The 15,778-nt window shown below is 39.0% G+C and overlaps 1 protein-coding gene across 2 annotated transcripts in view; it reads left to right on the plus strand.

The window, feature by feature from the left end:
• The first annotated feature begins 7,011 nt into the window (after positions 1–7,011).
• The window catches only part of LOC123931795 (zinc finger protein 573), a 32,525-nt gene continuing 23,758 nt past the window's right edge, over positions 7,012–15,778 (plus strand). For both annotated transcript variants that reach the window (XM_045989370.1, XM_045989371.1), the window contains exon 1: positions 7,012–7,049. The gene's annotated coding sequence lies outside the window, so the exon portion shown is untranslated. The remainder of the gene's footprint in view (positions 7,050–15,778) is intronic.

A 15,778-nucleotide genomic window follows, 5' to 3' on the forward strand; every position in this document is an offset into this window, starting at 1 on the left:
CAAATGACAAGATCTCATTCTTTTGTATGGCTGAGTAATATTCCATTGTGTACATATCCATACCACCTCTTCTTCAGCCATTCATCCATCAGTGGATACTTGGGTTGCTTCCATATCCTGGCTACTGTAAAGCATGCTGCAATAAACATAGGGGTACATCTATCTTTTTGAATTAGTGTTTTCATATTCTTTGGGTAAATACCCAGTAGTGGAATTACTGGGTAACATGGTATTTGTATTTTTCACTTTTTTAGGAAATTCTATATTGTTTTCCACAGTGATTACACCAATTTACATTCCCAACAAGGGCTCCCTTTTCTTGACATCCTCCCCAACACTTGTTATTTCTTGTCTTCTTGATATAAGACATTCTGACTAGTATGAGGTGACACCTCATTGTAGTTTTCAGTCACATTTCCCTGATGATACATCTTTTCATGTGTCTGTTATCCATCTATTTATCTTCTTTGGAAAAAATGTCTATTCAGGTCCTCTGCCTATTCTTTAATCAGATTGTTTTTTGGTGAACTATAAAACTTCTTTATATATTCTAGATATTAACCCTTTATCAGATATATCACTTGCAAATATCTTCTCCCATTCACTGGGTTGCCTTTTTGTTTTGTTTATGGTTCCTTTGCTGTGCAACAGCTTTTTATTTTGGTGTAGTCTTAATAGTTTATTTTGCTTTCATTTCCCTTGCCCGAGGACATAGCCATAAACATGTTGCTAAGGTTGATGTCTAAGAGATTACCACCTATGTTTTGTTTTAGAAGTTTTATGGATTCAGGTCTCATAATCAGAAGAATTTCTAGAGATGTGCTGTTAGAGAAATATAGCAACTGGTCTCTCTGTGTAAGGTTATCTTCCTGCAAGTAATTTAGAATTTGCCCTCTGAAATCATCGCCTCCTCTCATATACAGTTCTAGTTATTTAATTTCTACTCCTTGTTGATAGGGGAGCAGTTAGATTTTGTCTTCTCTGTCCTTCAAACCATCACATTGTTTGTCATTCCTGCAGCTTCCCTGCTAAGGAATTGGACTTGACTTCTAGAATACCTATACCATATACTATTTTTTTTACTCATAAGTAGACCTTTCTAAGTCAGACATAATCTCTACAGAGCTAAGGAATGAGTCATGAGAAACTATGAGGGACTGGGGGAGAACAAAAGGATATCTCTCAGTGGATGAAATCATAATCACAGGAGTAAGAGCCATTGCAGATAATACCCCAATACATCAGTGAGGAGTCAACACCTTTCAAATATCTGAAATCTCCCCCTCAAAGTCCCAAGGCCTATGCTGGAAAGATCTGAGTTATAGGGGAAAATGTGGTATCTTTTCAGGTTGGATCCTAACTTATAACCACCTACACTTTGTGTGCTTTTCTTTGCTTATATTTTCTCACATTTGCAAAAGGGGGAATACACTTTTTCCCCAATGATTGCCCTTTCACCTGTATTTGTCCTTAGTTTTCAGTAGTTTGACTATGATGAACCTAGGCATTTTTTTTTCCACTTGGGTTTCTTGGGATTCTTGAATCTATAAAATTTGTGTTCTCACCTCTTAACAATTTTCATACAGATCTGTAAAATTTCACCCATTATTACTTCAAAAAATGTTTTACATTATCCTACAGGTAACTGAGGAGAGCATTCTCTTTTTAAAAAATCTTTTTTCTCTGTTCTTCAGTTTAGACAACTTATACTGATCCATAAGTTCACTGACTTTCTTTTGTCTTTTCCTGGCAAAGCCCATCTGCTGGCAAGCCCATTCAATGATATATTTTCAAATATGCTATTTTTTTAATATTTTATTTATTTGACAGAGAGAGAGAAGTCACAAGCAGTCAGAGAGGCAGGCAGAGAGAGAGGGAGAAACAGGCTCCTCACCGAGCCGAGAGCCCGATGCTGGGCTCGATCCCAGGACCCTGAGATCATGACCTGAGCCGAAGGCAGAGGCTTAAACCACTGAGCCACCCAGGCGCCCCTCAAATATGCTATTTTTTGCTCTAGAGGTTTATTAGGTTCCTTTGAATCCATTCTCTTTCTACCCTATCTGTTCATTCATTATAACCATATTTTACATCCTTGAGCATAAATATAATGGGTGTTTTAAAAAGCCTTTAAACACTCTGTAATTGAGCATAGGTCTGCTAATTCTACCAACTGGGCCTTTGGGGTTGGTCTCCAACAATTTCCTTTTCCTTTAAGCATGGGCATCATCTTTCTGTTTCAATTTTATGTCACAATTTTGCATTATATCCTTGACATTGTAAATGATGTTTTAAAGACTCTGGATTTTGCTATAATCATCGAAGGATGTTGAATTTTTTTATTTGCTTGTACAACTTTGTGGGACTTGAACTCAAATTCTCTCCTTAGTCTAAGAATCTGAATCCTCTTTTAGCATTAGCCGAGCTATGAAGAGTCAGCCCCACACATATATAGTTCAGGAGTCATTCAGAGATTTGGACAGTTTCTACAAAGAATTTGGCCCTGCTCTTTCTCCTTTGAAGAGTTCTTTCCCTTTTTCTCCCCCCTATTTTCCTGCTATTGCAGTCCTGCTGAAGGACAGCCTGTAGTTCTTCAAACTGGTTATAACTGCTGATTTTTAGCTGACTTATATGGCACTGCCTAGGACCTGCCCTCAGGTGAAAAGTTGATTATTTAATTGTAGAAGGCTATCAATCAGTCCTCTCTGATAATTATTAATTATTTCATGCATTCCCAACAGTGTGACAATACTCCTAATGGGGCAAAAATTGGTTCTTGGAGGATTAAAAAAAAAATCTCAAGATGGCTTCTGGTTGTGGCCCTTCAAAGCAGCATAGTACATACAAAGATATGTATCTGTTTTATTTCATAGGGATACGACTAATGATCAGGGGCAAAATATCTTAAAAGGCTTCTGGGGGAAATAATGAAAAAAGATGGAGGAAAAAAGAATTGGTAAGTTATATTTTCTTTAGGATTTTCTATGAACACAATCATATCTATAAATAATGACACTTTCTTCTTTCAAATCACTGCACCTTTTTCTTTCTTGCCCTATTGAATTAGTAAGAATCTCAATTAAAATAACAAATTTTGATAACAAGTATCTTTGTCTCAGACTTCTGGGTGGCTCAGTCGGTTAAAGCCTCTGCCTTCAGCTCAGGTCATGATCTCAGGGTCCTGGGATTGAGGCCCACATCAGGCTCTATGCTCAGCAGGGAGCCTGCTTCCCCTTGTCTCTCTCTGCCTGCCTCTCTGCCTACTTGTGACTTCTGTCTGTCAAATAAATTTTTTTTTAAAGATTTTATTTATTTATTTGACAGACAGAGATCACAAGCAGGCAGAGAGGCAGACAGAGAGAGAGGAGGAAGCAGGCTCTCCGCTGACCAGAGAGCCCGATGCGGGGCTCGATCCCAGGACTCTGGGATCATGACCTGAGCCGAAGGCAGAGGCTTTAACCCACTGAGCCACCCAGGCGCCCCTGTCAAATAAATTTTTTAAAAAAGATTCTATTAAGAAAAATATCTTTGTCTCATTCTTAGATACCAACGGAAAGGTTTCACCATTAAGAAGGCTGTTTTCTCTAGGAACTTTATACATACCTTTATGTGACTGAGGGAAGTTCCCATTTTTTGTCTTTGCTGAAAGAGATGCTATGAAATGTCTTTTCTCCATCTATTCATGTGAGAATATATGATGATTCTACTTCATTACATTAATGTGAATTACACTGATTTTCAAATGTTAAACCTACCTGCATTCTGACAATATCTCAAATTAAGTCATGATATATTATCCTTTTCATATACTGCAAGATTTACTATTATATTGTTTTGTATATTTGTTTTCATCAGAGAGAGACCTATACATTTCCTTTCTCTTGCATGTCCTTATAAAGTTTCAGTATCCATGTTTGCTTCACTTCATAAAATAAATTGGAGTGTGTTCCAACATTTACCAATTCTCTTGAGACTGTATGAGTAGGGTTTTCTCCTTAAATCATTGGTAGAATGAAGTCACATGAGACTGAACTGTCTATTGTAAAGGCTTATAGTAATAGATTCAATTTCATTACTAGGTATAGGGCGCTTCACATTGCCTGTTATCCCCCAGCAAAACTGATTTATTGTGTATTACTAGGAATTTGTCTGTTTAATATCAATTTTCAAATGTATTGGTATAAACTCTGTATGAAAACCTTTCATTATCTTTTTAATGTCTGCAGGATTCAGAGTGACCCAATTTTCATTCCTAACTTGTTTTCTCTCTCACTCTGTCTCTGTTCATCTGACGAATATGGAAAACTAAGTGTGGCATATTTATGCAAGGCAAAATAAATGTAGCATTTTCACACAAAAATGAGTAATAAATGATGTGGGAAGCAAAGGCAAAAGAAAAAGTTAAATTTCTTACTGCCTACAGTCCATTGACAAGACCTTGAAACAGGTTGAATGATCTTCCTCTAGGAGCTCAGCTGCCTCGATGTTGACACTTTGCTAAGGCCAAAAGGCAATCTTAGTTCAATGCCCCAGAATCCTGTCTTATTTAACATATAAAAATTCCTTTGGTAACTTCTTTTATCTCTTACCCGCCCCTGGAAATCATCATCAAAGCATATGGCCCACTGATATACATCTGAAGGGTCTTATGACTAAGATTTTATTAGATAATAATAAATGACCTTTTCCTAACAATAGCCAGCCTCCTCAAGATTCTGGAAACCTTGGGGCGCCTGGGTGGCTTAGTGGGTTAAGCCTCTGCCTTCGGCTCAGGTCATGATCTCAGGGTCCTGGGATCAAGCCCCACATCAGGCTCTCTGCTTCCCCCTCTCTCTGTCTGCCTCTCTGCCTACTTGTGATCTCTGTGTCATATAAATAAAATCTTCAAAAAAAAATTCTGGAAACCTTGCTTCCAAAATTCCTTAGAGACTTATGCTATCCCTAACTCCTTCCCAACTTGAAAGCATATAATCAGTCATTCCTCATAACCCCAGTGCAGCTTTTTCTGCCCATGGGTCCCCATGCTTTAATAAAACCATCTTTTTACACCAAAGATATCTCAAGAATTCTTTCTTGGCCATCAGCTCCAAACTCCAACATTTCCTACATCAATAAATAACCCAGAACTACATAAAACAACATGCAATCAGTGAATCACACAAACAATGTTGGTCAAGACAATTCAGACGCAAGAGTATATACTGTGTAATTCCACTGATATAAAATTTAAAAATTGCCAAACCAATCTTTGTTGTTAAGAGATTTGGACAGTGATCATTCTTGGTGAATGAGAAAGAAAACAGAAGAGAACATGAAGACATACTTTGGGATGCTGGTAATGTCCTGTTCCTTGATCTGGATAGCAGTTAAATAAATGGATGTGTTCGGTTTCTGAAAATCCATCCAGCAGTACTTAGGCTATATGTGCTTTTAGGTATGTATGTTATATATCAAAGAAGTTACTATTAAAAAATCAGGAGGGCTTCTGCTTTTTTGCTCCAAAATGGAAAAAGCTTGTAAGTGATCACTACTGTCCTCACAGCAAGGAAGAAGGTAAGCTAACTGAAAATTAATAATTCTTATTTCCCTCAGAGAATTGAGGTCACAGGGCAAACAAATGGTCTGAGAACTGGAGAAACAGGCAAAGAAAATTACAGAGAACCTGAAGGAGAAGCTGCTATAGCCAGGGACTGGTAGCAACTGATGAACTGCTAGAAACTGAGTGCCGACCAGCTTGACAGTTAAAAACTCCTATAGGGCCCCACTTTCTTGAGTTTGACCTCTAAGAACATCACCACTTTCTCAGAATGGAAGACCAGAAGAAACTCCCCTCACACTTTTAGCAGGGGGAGGGGGAAATACCCATTTTGAAATATTTTACATATTCTGTTATCCACCTGCCGTCAAGCGAAACTAATTTACCAGAGACTAATCAATGTCGAGGAAGGGAAATTCCCAGCCCCCTCTAGCCCTCCTGTGTCACCCAACTAGTTGAAGGAGGAAAGGACCTGAGAAGAACTTGTGCAGGTCACAGCTCAGGGTCGAAGGCAAACTGAGAGACTAAGACCTAAAATTCTTCACCACTCCTACATCTCCTCTACATCAACAGGATTCTTGTATAAAAACAGGGTTAGAGCTGAAAAAAAAAAACCAAAACAAAACAAAACAAAAAACCCACGATCATCTTAATAGATCAGAAAATTATGTAGCAAAAGTCAAAGTCAAAGCCCTTTCATCATAAAAACATTAAAATCCTTGCTAGTTGTTTTGTGGATATCGACAGACTGATACTAAAGCCTGTATGGAGAGGCAAAAGACGAGAATACCCAACACAATATTGAAGAACTAAGTCGGGTGTCTGAGAATCATCCATTCAAATCTTTATATAACATTTGCCTCTTTGGTTATGCTTGGGAACCTATTCCTAACATATACAATATTATCACCGGATCACTTTTACATTTAATTAGCGCCGAATATATCCTAGTGTAAAGTATTAAGTTAATATTACTTCACTCCCACTCACCATTACTAAATGTAGCTAACACAGTGTATTGAGAAAACCAGCCCATTCCCGGCAGTACCAAAAGTTACTCTCCCGTATGTTATCACCAGGCTGCAGCTACCTTAGGAAACACAGCACCAGAGCCCCCGCCATGGCCCTGGGGCCGCACCAGTGACCGACCCTACCTTGCGGCTGGCAGCCACAGGCCTGAGGCTTTGGACAGCCGCCAGTTCCGGACCGCCCTTTCCTGCCTTCTAGCCTCATCTGGACCACCAGGACGCGCGCACCGCACCCTCTTCTGTTTCCCCTCCACCGTTACCACCCCTCGCGTGGCGTACTCCTCAGAGCGACAACTCTCGGGCGTCCGCGGAGGGACGTCCTGGCGGCCAACTAGCGCTCTAGAGAGGCTTCTGGGATTCGGGCTACTTTTCCCACAAGCCACCGCGGCCACGGACCTTCAGGCTCGAACTACATTTCCCAGAGGGCAGCGGTCACAGCGGATCTTTGGCTTCCCTTCCATTTTCGCGCTGTTCTCGCGCTGCGCACGGTGAGTTGAGCTCATCTCGGGATGTAAGCGGCGCGGGGTGCCGATAGGCTGGGCTCTGGACAACCAAGTTGCTCGGTTGCTCGGGGGTGGGGGAAGAAGCGTTCAAAGCGTGGAAGCCGGTAGTAGGGGCGACCAGTTGTTACCGTGATCTCAGGCCTGCGGTTCAAGCACCATAGAGGAGGGTGGTGGGTGTCTGTAGAGACTGATGGGGAGTGGGGGAGAAGCGCGCGCGCGCGCCGAGATGTACCTCCGTTACAGTGGGTGCGGCGCGATTGTGAAATGCGGGTGAGACAAGTGCGCGTGAGACATGTGCACATGTAATATGCATTTGGTTACATGTCTTTTACGTGTGCGGCGATTGCTGTGGCTCTGTTGTGTCATTGTTCCCTGGCTCTAGGTTGCCTGCTGCGTCCTTCGTCTTCTCTCCTCTCAGCTACTTGTGGCTGCCACAGAGGAACGGCTTTAAAAAACGAAGTTGGAGGTTGGGAAAGCCTTGGCAATTCTTTACTTGGGAGCTCTGAGGGGCAGCCACGTGTTTCAGAACCACGGCGTTCCCAGAGATCTGACCGCAGGAACTTGCTGTAAACCTTACACAGATTACACGCTGCTCTACTTCCATCTGTTTATGTGTGTGACCAGGGCGGGTGTGGACCTAGAGAATGTTGTACAACGAAGTCAGTCTGTGTTCCAAGAAAAACCCAGCGTCCTATGACTCCCTAACTGGTCCTGCCATTCCCCGAAAGAAGGAACCTGATAAGGAAAATTGTTACATCACCCCCAAATCAGCGTTTGGGCTAGTTTTTCTTTCATAAAATTATTGGGTTTAGGGTATGCTTTACTTTGAAATGTCGTAATCCCGATCTGCTTTCTTCCCAGTAGATGTTGGGTACTATTACGGTAAACCTCATTAACATTGTCATGTTCGTTGGTTTGTCATTCACATCCTCCTGTGTATTCTGTTAGAACCCGGAAAGGTTCAGATTTTTGGGGGTCTAGAATCAAGGACATTTTCCTGTTTTTGATGATATGAAAAATTAATGTTGAGGGTTATGGAAATGTTTAATGATTAACCCATATGATTGAATGTTATGCAGCTGATAAGATAATGTTTATACAGGGGCACCTGGGTGGCTCCTTTGGTTAAGGGTCCCACTCTTGGTTTTGGATCAGGTCATGATCTGGGAATGGTAAGATGGAGCCCCTAGTACAGCTCCCCACTCAGCAGGGATTCTGCTTGGGATTCTCTTCCTTTCCCTCTGTCCCTCCCCCATCATGTGCATGGTCTCTCTCTAAAATAAATCTTAAAAAAAAAAAAAGGATTATGTTTATACAGAGTTAGACTTCAGGAAAATGTACACTCTATAATGTTAAGTAATACTCATATCTATCAACCGTAATACCCTGGAAAAAATTTAATTATATATGAATCCCACTTAAGAAGGTATTACTATGAGAAGTTTTCAAGAAGTGCGTCATGAAGTAATATTTTAGTGTTTATTGAGGAAGAGTAGTGGTGTAGCTACATTTATCAAGCATCTGTTGTGTACCAAACACTCTTGTACCTTTATTACATTCTGTGATGCAATCTGCAAGTACCACTTACTTGTATTGTGTTCATTTTCAGTAGGATCTTGGTGATGAAAGTGTTGGGTAGCTATAACCAAAGGCTATCCAAAGATTGTAGGTGTAATTTGTTTCCCTTGTAATACTTTCTCACATCATGCATAGAGTTCAGGTTTCATAAATACAAAAATGAACAACCTGTTATTTTTTCTCTATGATTTTTTTAAGGTTTTATTTATTTATTGAAAGAATGAGAGGGAGAGAGAGAATCTCAAGCAGATTCTGCATTGAAGGCAGCGCCCTACCCAGGGCTTGATCTTATGACTTGGGATCAGGACCAGAGCTGAAATCAAGAGTCATTTGCTCAACTGACTGAGCCAGGCTCTATTTTAACATTTGTCATATGTTGAAATGTCTTTGAAATATTTTGAAATACCTTATATTGTGGTGATGGCATTAATGAAGGCTTGTAAAACATGCAGTATCCTAAGGAACTTCTGATAAAGAAATATAAAATACTCTTATTCCCACTATGCAGAGATAAGCTATTGACATTTTTTTCCATTTAGTATATGTATATTGTTTTGAAGAGTATGATCATATTAACTAAGTCTGAGTCAAACCATAAAGAAATAAGAATCTGAGTTTGAAAAAAGAGTCCATGAGTTTTATTACATGTGCATGTGAGTGGAAGAGAAAAGTAACAATTTCTGGTTTGAAAAACTTTCCAGAAATTTTATCTTTTAGATAATAGAAATAACCATTACATTAATTACCAGGGCAGCAAGTATCAAATAGACAGTCTTTCAGAGTTAGATTTTTCTTTAAAGATTTTTTTTTTTTTAACTTTTAAGAAATCTCTACACCCAACATGGGCTCCAACTCAACCCTGAGATCAAGAGTCTCATACTTGGGGTGCCTGGGTGGCTCAGCTAAGCATCAGACTATTGATTTCAGCTCAGGTCATGTACTCAGGGTTGTGGGATCAAGCTCTTCATAGGGCTTCTCGCTGAGTGTGGAATCTGCTTGGGATTCTCTCCCTCTGTCCCTACCCCAGTTTCTGCTCTCTCCTCTCTCCTCTCTCTCTTTCTCTTAAAAAAAAGTAAAATAAAAAGTTCTGTGCACTACCAGCTGAGCCAGCCAAGCGCCCCCAGAGTTAGAGTTTTAAAAAGAGATTTAAGATTGGTTTTACAAAACTTTCCAATAACAACTGATTTTTCCAAATATTTTTCAAATAAATATTTTCCAAATAACATTTCCAAGTATGGTCTGTAATAGGAGAAAAGAACTGATAATTTTACTTATTCACATTTCTTTCACAGATTAAAAGTATTGAACCTCTCATTAATGTTCTCACTTTATGAGACCTGATTAGATTAGATTTTTTGAAAGAATTGTGTTTCAAAAATGTCTTTTTTTTTTTGCTGCTGCAATCGGGAGGAGGCAAATTTCCTCTTCCTCTTTCCTAGATACTCTTAGTATTTTATTAATAAGAAATACAGTCTTGAACCAACATCCTCGATTTTTTTGTGTGAGTGTTATAGGAGTGGAACTGAGAAGCACAACTTTAAAAAGGAGATTTTAGAATTGTTTCTTTTGTAATAATCAATTAGAGAAAAACGAGAAATTAGAGAAAATGAAATCAGTAAAATAACTAACATATTAATATAGTATTACAGCATACTATTAAGTTTTTATAGAGATTATCTTTCTCCAAAATATTCATACTCTGGATTTTACTGTTGAAAAACTAAGGTAGTCAAATCTCATGGACTCTATAAGAACATTTCCACATTTAGAAAATCTAAATACAGATTAAATTCAACAGGATGCCATTCCTACATTATGTATATTTATTAGCCTGGACCAGCATTATCACAATTAATAATGGTATATATGCCATCATACAGTAGAACTGAATTAATTAACCTGTTACCTACTGTAAGATTTTTGTGTAGCTATTTAATTAATATAAATTCCTAGGAGTAGAATTTGGGATGAAACACCCAGACTCTTACTGAGTGCTTATGATATGCCTAACCATACAATCTTAGTATTTGGGTTGGTAAGAAGACCCAAATGACATGGTTACTACCTTTATGTTTCTTTCAGTAAGTGAAGTGAACACTGAATGGAAATAAATGGATTAGAGGCTACTAGAGAGATTCAGATAATGTGATGTGGGGTTTCAGAAGGGAGTGATGTTATTCTGACAGTAGCTGTCACCTTACTATCAAATTATGCTGACCTAAAAAAGCGCTGTGATGGCAAGGAATTTATGTGTAAATTTTTACCTTCTTTATTAATACAATTCTTTACTATAAAAATACATCGTTTTAGGGGGGCGCCTGGGTGGCTCAGCGGGTTAAACCTCTGCCTTTGGCTCAGGTCATGATCTCAGGGTCCTGGGATCGAGCCCCACATTGGGCTGTCTGCTCAGCAGGGAACCTGCTTCCCCCTCTCTTGCTGCCTGCCTGTCTGCCTACTTGTGATCTCTCTGTCAAATAAATAAATAAAATCTTTAAAAAATAAAATAAAATACATCTTTTTAAAGTATATAATTTAGTAACTTTTAATGTAGTCACAAGGTTGTATAACCAGTACCCCTATCAAAGCACCACCATTAATTATGTATAAGTACTTCATTTGTGTTTTTAACGTGGTAAAGTATGCATAACAAAATTTGACGTTTTAACCCTTTTTTTAAGAGGGGTGAGGAGGGAGAGAGGATCTTAAGCAGGTTCCTCGCCCACCACGGAGTCTGCTGTGGGGCTTCATCTCACAACCCTGAGATCATGACCTAAGCTGAAATCAACAGTCAGAAGCTTAGCCAACTGAGTCACCCAGGTGCCCAACATTTTTTTTTTAAAAGATTTTATTTATTTATTAGACAGAGATCACAGAGAAGCAGGCAGAGAGAGAGGAGGAAGCAGGCCCCCCGCTGAGCAGAGAGCCCGATGCGGGGCTTGATCCCAGGACCCTGGGATCATGACCTGAGCTGAAGGCAGAGGCTTTAACCCACTGAGCCACCCAGGCGCCCCGGTGCCCCAATATTTTAACCATTTTTTAAGTGCATAGTTAAGTAGCATTAAGTATATTCATTAAGTATATTTTTCTGCCACCATCACCACCATTCATCTTCAGAACTTCATCTTCTCCAACTGAAACTCTACCCATTAAACACTTCCCATCCCCCTCCCCCTCCCTCCCCGTCCCTGGCACCCACTTTCTGTCTCTATGAATTTGATTATTCTAAGAATCTCAGATAAGAGGAATCATACACTATTTGTCCTTTTGTGACTAGCTGATTTCACTTAGCATAATGTCTTCAAGATTCCTCCACATTTTAACTTGAATCAAAATAACCCTCATTTTTATGGCTGGATAATATTCCCTTGCATGCATATACCACATTTTCTGTTTATGGACACTGGGGTTTCTTCCACTTTGGAGCTGTTATAATACAAACATTTGTGTACAAGTTGTTTTGGATTTTGGGGGGGGGTGAATGTGTATTTTCTCTCCTGAAATGCATATGTACGGGTAGAATTGCTGGATCACATGGTAACTCCTACATTACCGGTTTTATTCTTATGATGTTGATGTAAGTAAAACTAATAGACTAATTCAGCAGCTTCCTGGAGGATGTGACTAACAGGGTGGGAAATAGCTCTTTGAAGAAAACTTGCAAAAGGATATAGCAGTGAAATCAGCATCAATATTGTAAGACTATTCTCAGAGAATTTACCCATTTTTTAGGCAGTAATCTAGTAATGAGCATACTTAAAATTCAGAGAATGTTGTATTACTGCTAGCTGAAGAAAATAAGAACTGTTTAGCAAAACAATCCAAATTTAATGTACTTCTCCAAGGCCAAGTAAATACTGTTTAAAAGAATGAACTGGAGGCACCTGGGTGGCTCAGAGGGTTAAGCCTCTGCATTCGGCTCAGGTCATGATCTCAGGGTCCTGGGATCGAGCCCTGCATCGGGATCTCTGCTCAGCGTCGAGCATGCTTCCCCCTCTCTCTCTGCCTGCCTCTCTGCCTACTTGTGATCTCTTTCTCTGTGTCAAATAAATAAAATCTTAAAAAAAAAATAGTAAAAGAATGAACTGTGCACATTTTGGAAAGCAGTTTCCACTCAAAACATAACAAATGTTTGGGGCGCCTGGGTGGCTCAGTGGGTTAAGCCGCTGCCTTCGGTTCAGGTCATGATCTCAGGGTCCTGGGATCGAGCCCTGCATCGGGCTCTCTGCTCAGCAGGGAGCCTGCTTCCCTCTCTCTCTCTCTGCCTGCCTCTCTATCTACTTGTGATCTCTCTCTGTCAAATAAATAAATAAAATCTTTAAAAAAAAATAACAAATGTTCATATGCATATACATTTTAATTTACAACATGGTCATTGAATCAATAACTTCATATGCTTAAATTCTTATCAAGATCAAAAAAAATTCCCTCTCTCTCTCTCTCTCTCTCTGCCTGCCTCTCTGCCTACTTGTGATCTCTCTCTGTCAAATAAATAAATAAAAAAAAATATTTAAAAAAAAGGGGCGCCTGGGTGGCTCAGTGGGTTAAGCCGCTGCCTTCGGCTCAGGTCATGATCTCAGGGTCCTGGGATCGAGCCCCGCATCGGGCTCTCTGCTCAGCAGGGAGCCTGCTTCCCTCTCTCTCTCTCTCTCTGCCTGCCTCTCTGCCTACTTGTGATCTCTCTCTGTCAAATAAATAAATAAATAAATAAATATATTAAAAAAAAAAAAGATCAAAAAAAATATATGATCGATACACAGGGAAATATTCAGCCATTCAAAAGAAGATTTTGCTATTTGCAACAACATGGGTGTGTTACCCTAAATGATATGTTAGAGAAAGGCAAGTAGCAATTTATACGCAGAATTTAATCCTCCAACCCCTCAAAAAAAAAAAAAAAAAAAAGCTGGAGCACCTGGGTGGCTCAGTTGGTTAAGTGCTGCCTTTGGCTCACTCAGGTCATGGTCTCAGGGTCCTAGGATCGAGCCCTGTATCAAGATCTCCACTCAGCAAGGAGTTTGCTTCTCCCTCTCCCTCTGTGCTCATGCTTTCTCTCTCTGTCACTCTCACTGTCTCTCAAATAAATAAATAAAATATTTTTTAAAAAAAGTTGAACTCAGATACGGAGAAAAGATTGGTAGTTGCCAGAGATGGTTGGGGTGGGGGTGGGTGGGAGAAATGCATTTAGATGGGCAAAAAGTACAAATGTTCAGTTATAAATGAGTCATGGGTATGTAATGTCCAGCGTAGTGCTATTATTAATACTACTATATCATATATTTGAAAGTTGCTAAGAAAGTAGATCTTCCAAGTTTTCATCACAAGAAAAAAAATGTAACTATAAATGATGATGGATATTAACTAGATTTAACTGTGGTGATCATCTTGCAATATATACAAATATGGAATCATGCTATATAACTGAAACTAATGTTATATGTCAATTATATCTCAAAGAAATATGTAAGTTTTAGGTTCAAGTCTAATACAACAGTATATTATCTCTAAAAACTGGTTATTGAGGCATGACCTTCTTGAGGTTGCTTTAGGTATTTTCTGTTAGCTTTTAAATATCTAATTACTTGATCCCTGGTGAAATTTTGAGATTTTATAACTCAGATTGCATAACAGTATTCTGGGACGCACACACATACACACTGGCTAAGATTAACCATGTGAGTTTCACCTTTCTTTTATATTCATCAGTACTATGAAATGCCTATGTCAAAGGATATCTTTTCTTCAATGTCTAGGTCATTGAAACAGCAAAGAAACCTATCTCTTGTATGTAGGCAATTATTATTACTTTGCAAGAAAAAAAAATCAAGAGAAAAAGACAGGTACTGCTGATGTATGAGTGTATAGCTTTCTGGACTTTTTCTATCTACTGGAACCTAATGATCTGTCAGCCTTTCAATATTTAAATAGGCATGTATCTTGCAAATAGTATAGTGTAAATGCGGTTTCATAATATGATTTTTCTGACAGTATTTCTGGAATATTTTCCATTGTTTTCTTTACATTCCTTTCACATTTTGTATGTAATGTTATTTCATAATGTATTTCAGCAGTCAGTTTTTCTGAAATCAGAATGTTGGACCCCACCTGACCAATTCTATGGCTTTTCTAATCTGTATAACCTTTCTTTTCAATTACTTAATTTTTATTTTTATTATTTATTTATTTTTAAATTTTTAAAATAAACATATAATGTATTTTTATCCCCAGGGGTACAGGTCTTTTACTTAATTTTTAAAAAGATTTGTCTATTTGAGAGAGAGAGAAAGAGGAGAGGGAGGCGCAAAGGGAGAGGGAGACAAGCAGACCACACTGAGCAGGGAGCTGGACACAGGGCTCACTCCCAGGACCCCAAAATCATGACCTGAGCTGAAATCAAGAGCCTGACGCCCAACTGACTGAGCCACGCAGGTGCCCCTAACCTGTACACCCTTTCTAACCTATTCATCCTCACTGACCCCAAAGTCAGGAAGTAAGGTGTGGTTTGGATGGTGTAGGTCCTTTCCAATCCTGAAAGATGTGAATGAAGGGAGGAGGAGCAGCCCAGTCTCAGATGTGAGCAGCTTCAACAAAAGGGAGGACTGGCCAGAAAACTGCTGAAGTATCTGCATTTCCTGGGGATTAGGGGAAGAGTTTCAATTTATCTAAAATCCTTCTAATCTTTTGCAGTTGGGTGTGTTTGTATGGTCGGAGGTATAAAGTAAAATGAAATGTAGAAGCAAAGCATTTAATTTCTAAAAAAAAAAATTTAATTTCTTATGTAGTAATACTAAAGCATGCTTACTCTCACAGGTGTCTTTTTCCTTCCCAGTTTTGGATTCTCTATTTTTCTCCAGTAGAGAAACCCCAAGGAGGACTTTTTTCATCAGTTTTTGCAGATATCAAACTATGACATAATATAAGAAGGTGTTCCCTTCTTGTTGAAATAAATGTTTTCATTACATTTCATTTCATTACATTATATTTCATTTCATTTCATTCCTGTGATATAAATGTTTTCCTTAATTATCTGGAAACTTCCTACCAGAAAACACCCCAATCAATTATTGATCAATTATTGGTTCTCTATACCAGTGAACAATTGTTGCAGATAACCTCATGTTCTCCTTCTGTGACCAATC

This window comes from Meles meles, chromosome 19, assembly GCF_922984935.1.
Source record: "Meles meles chromosome 19, mMelMel3.1 paternal haplotype, whole genome shotgun sequence".
Lineage (NCBI taxonomy): Eukaryota > Metazoa > Chordata > Mammalia > Carnivora > Mustelidae > Meles > Meles meles.